The sequence below is a fragment of the Alligator mississippiensis genome, chromosome 11 (genome assembly GCF_030867095.1).
Source record: "Alligator mississippiensis isolate rAllMis1 chromosome 11, rAllMis1, whole genome shotgun sequence".
NCBI lineage: Eukaryota > Metazoa > Chordata > Crocodylia > Alligatoridae > Alligator > Alligator mississippiensis.
Window position 1 is genome coordinate 41,347,728 of NC_081834.1, and position 4,814 is coordinate 41,352,541.

Below are 4,814 nucleotides of genomic sequence, written 5' to 3' on the forward strand. Positions count from 1 at the left end.
GCCACCTGCCTTTCAGGGGCGAGGTACTACCTCATCACTGTTTTGTCTCTCAAGGTGACAGCATATCGACTATGTGACTTTTTGTCACATGTACATGGCCACATCATCACTTGTACAAGTACGCCCTCTGTGCCTGTGGAGCTTCTCGACTGCAGCACTGACACAGTCTGGGTTCTGTTTCCATCTGGGGCACAATAAGATGGCCCAGGTGGGTGTGTATCTCAGAAGCAAAGTGAAGGATGAGGAATATTGTTCTAACTTTATCCCAATGCCTAATGGTTAGAAGCGCTTGTTGAAAGAATGAGAGACCTGGTTTCAAGGTTCCTCACAGCAAGAAGGGGCTTCAGTGTCTGCACCTCCTGTTTTACACCAAATTGCTGTAATGACACGGCCCTGGGTTAGGCATCACCCAGTGCCTCTTAAAACCCTTCTCTTGTAGCTGGGCCACTTAACAGCCCAGAAGGAAGCATTTGGGGAGCCAGGAGGAGGAGAAACAAGCAGGGACCTACTTCCCTTGGCTGTTCTGCACCTTGCGTTTAATATTCACTGGATGAGCAGCTGTGAGACGATTCTGCACCATTGGAGGAGAGGGCCAGACCTGAGCACCACTTCCCTGCAGCTGGGTGTTTCCTCCTCTTAGCCACTCTGCCTGCGTTCCTCTCTTCCTTCTGGCTGCAGACACCTTTGTACAAGAGCACAGAGGTTACAGCACTTGCTCAGGGAGTGAGAGACCTTGTTCCTAGGTTCCCCTCTTCTTGAAGGGCTTCACCCTTAAATTTACCTCTGCCCAAAGAGTTCTCTATCCAGCAGGTATAGAAGACTCTGGGTGAGCCTCCTCTCCCATTTCCATCCCATTGAAGCTGGGGCACTGAGGAACCAAAGGTGTGGTATTCACAAAGCCAGAAGGAGAGCAGGCAAGAAGGCATGGGACTCTATAGCTTCTTGGGCAGGGCACTTCTGATTCCCAATGATTCCTATTGATGGCTTAAGAATAATATTTAAAGGCCTAGGGAATATACTGATGAAACATAATGTAGACAGTATGATGAACAGAGAGGGAGAGACCAATCACGGATGAAGAGTCATCAGGAGGGAAGGAGAACACAAAAGCAGAGACTTGAGAGTAACAAAGGGTCCCTCCCTGTCCTCTTCATCCTGCCTGGGATGGAGAGGGTCCATCCCTCCCTGTCCTCCTCCCCAAGAGGGGTGCCCGTCCCTGTCCCCTGGGAGGAACCCCCAGGGCCAGCATGGACAGAGGGCACACCACCAGCCAGTCTCATCTACCCCACTGAAGGGGATATGTGGGCCTTGGCATCCCATCTCCAGACGGCTGACATTTGACACCTGAAAAAAAGCTTCAGAGTGAACCCTGTGTCCTGGCCAGGTGTACTTTGGCCCTGACAACAACATTAGAATCTGTAGGTATATATAGAATTGTTTGCTTGCTTGTATTGTTTCTTTTCTGTTATCACTGTGTGTTAATAAATCTGCCTGTTATCGAATGAGAAGGTCATGGTCAGTATGAGGGTGGTGTCCCCCCACAGAACAAGGCATCTGAATCCAGAGCCAACACCATGGCTGTCTTACACCTTGCATTTATTCACTGTATGAACAGCTGTGAGACCATTCTGTACCACTGGAGAAAAGGACCAGATCTCAGGGCCCGTTCCCTCCAGCTGAGTGTTCCTTGCTCTTAGCTGCTCTGCCTGCTGGTTTCTCTGTTCTGTCTGGTTGCAGACACCTTAGTACAATAGCACATAGGTTAGAGCAGTGCTTCTCAAAGCGGTGGTCTGCGGACCAGTGCTGGTCTGCAAGCCACTGGTTGCTGGTCCGCAGCGAGTTGCCAGGAAAGAAAGAAATATATTTTCAGAAGCATAACGTTGATATGTCATAGCGCCACAGTTCGTACGTTCCAACACTCCAGGTGACGTCACGTTGTGTGAGGTGAGGAAAGAGAAAGAAACAGCTGACTGCACATTTGTGTAGCGCTGTTACACGCAGTTGCTGCCACCAGCTGAACCAGGCACCGGTCCCTGGCCCACTGGAAAAAAAATTGCCAGTCTGCCACATCAGATAGTTTGAGAAGCACTGGGTTAGAGCATTCACTCAAGGAATGAGACTTTGTTTCTAGGTCCTCGTCCAGTTAAAAGGCTTTGCTCTCATATTTACTACTATGCAAAAAGTTCTCTAACCACCAAGCTATTGAAGATTTTGGGCGAGCCTCCCCGCCCCCTCCTGCAGGAGCTTGGGCACTGAGGAATCAAAGGTGTGGTATTCACACGGCCAGAAGGAGAACAGGCAAGATGGCACATGACTCTCTAGCAGGGGTGGGTAATTATTTGGCCCCAAGGGCTACATAGGGAATGCTGATGAGCTGACAGGTCAGCACTTCCTGCCCCCCTGCTGCAACAACTAACCAAAACTCCCTATGGGGCTTTGGATGTGTGAGGAGCAGTGTTCAGGAGCAGGACAGGTGTGATCTGCTCTCTGCATGCCCTGCCCTTTGGGGGAGGTGTGGTGGGGGGGTGCATGGGGGTATGTGGAAGGGACATGCACTCGTGTGTGTGTGGCAGGGGGCACTACCAGGGGACCAGTCAGGGGTGAGGGGAGGGAGGGGGAGACGGGCAGTTTGTGCAGCAGAGCTCACCTGGTTGGTGGCTGCCCCTGCAGCACTGAGCTCTGCCCGGTGTAGCCCATGCCATGCTTCCACCTACACCTGCTGGCCCCAACCCCAGCCCCAGCTGCCAGCTGGATTCCTATGTCCCGGTTCAAGCTGCAGAAAGGATGGAAGCAACTTTGACCTCTAGATTAAGACATGGCAGCCCCTTATCAAGCAGCCAAGACCTGATTGGCTGGATCAGGGCAAAGAGCAAGGAGGGAAGGGTACGGGGACTGAGGTGGGGCACAAGCAAAAGGTAAGAATCCCAGCATTGATTCCAGGATACTTCCTATTAAAGTCTGAACAGTCTAAACAAAGCCCATCTATCTGAATAGCTTCCACCACCAAAGAAGTCCAGGCCCATGCGTCTCCAAACAACCACAGCCACTACCTTCATCCAGGAGTACCATGACCCCCAAACTCCAAGCACCTTTGACTCAAAGCAGAATCAACTCCCACACTCCAGCTTGACAGAAACAGCCTACAACCCTCAGGAACTCCCTGCCCATAACACCCCTGTCAGCACACACCCAGCTACCACACCACTTCCCATTCAGGATCCCCCATTCAGTCAGATGTGTTCACAAGCAGGCTCTAGCTTTAACCTACTCTCCCCAGTCTCCTTAACTGGCCAAGTTTTTGTAGCCCTTGAACCCCACTGTCCGTGCCTAAAAATCCTAAGGATTAAATATACAAATTGGGACATGATAATATCAGGGGGACACACGCACACATTTGGAAAAAAACTACAGTAAGTTGTAATCCCTTTTAGACACTGATGCAGGCAGGGTGACAGGTGGGAGAGAAGAGATCATGGAGCAAGGTCTCCTGGCAGACAGTCAGGTACCTACAGCCAGAGTTGCTGGGCAGACAAATCCTGTGGATTAGTTCCATCCTCCTGCAAATCCACCAGGTTTAGGGGTAGATTCTGCAACCTCTGCTTCCAGGAGGTAAACACCTTTCCCAGCCAGGCAGCTTGGGGGAATCTCCATGGAAAAAACAATCCAAGGAGTTTTGTATACAGGGGCTGAAATGCAGAGTTCAGCATGACCTCCTCAGCCAGCAAAATCAGTAGGGCAAGGGACAGACATTCAAAAACCCTGAGCCTGAATTGATTCAGTCTCTGAAGGTTAGTCTAACCTGCCTAGATTGAATCAGTTTGCAACTGTAAAGACATTCCCTCTGGACTGAGGAAATGCAGGCACATGTCTGCAGTAGCTCAGGCTAGAAGCTGGGGGATGCTAGAGTAGATTTCCCTTCCCTACCACAGTGCAGAGCTGGAGGGGGAGTGGGGGGGGGGGCAGAGGCACGACCAGGCCCTGGCAGGACGTCTGATTAAGGAGGGGTTTAAACCCCCACACTGCCTGCAGTCCCAGGTTTTTCCCCACTCACTGCTCGAGGGGCAGGAGTGTTGCCAGACCTCAGCCCTGGCTAGCTCTCTGAGGCAAAGTGGGGGGATGTACAGTGCATGCATCTGTTGATGATACTGAGCTTTTCAATCTCCCTCTCCCTGTTTCTTCATACTGTCTGCAAACCTGACAGGTGAGGGAGCCAGCAGGAAGCAGACAACATAGCATTTATCTACCCATCAACAAAATAAAAGCCTCTCTCATTAGTTCAAGCTCTTCTTAAAACAGCTTTTTTCAAGGAAGAAATGGAGAGACATTACCAGCTGACCTATTGATTAGCTCCAAAAAGCCCTAAACAGACACTGTTCTGTCTGCCTGTCTCAGTGAAATTGGAGATACACACACAGACACCTCTCAACATCAGCTAGCATACCACATGCCTAGGGTCCATGGGGCTGGGGTCCATACTGAGGGAGATGGGAGGGAGGGAGGAGGAGAGCCCTGCTTGAGCAGTGAGCAGCAAGGGCAGTGGAGGTGGGTGTAGCACGAAAAAACCAGGCAGACCCTGCTGTGCCTGCAGTCTCTGCTAGGAGTAGAGGGCTCTGGCTAGGGAGTAGAGGGGTGGGGCCAGCCATGTTTTCTGGAGCAGAGATCACAGCCCAGGCTAGCCCAGCCAGGGCTACAAACCATCTGGGATGCTGGGGGGCTTTGGTTTAACATAAATCAGGAAGGTGTCTGGGACAGACATTGCATAAACTGGTTTGACCCAAATCAGTTAAGTCATTCAACCAGATTTAACTTAAACC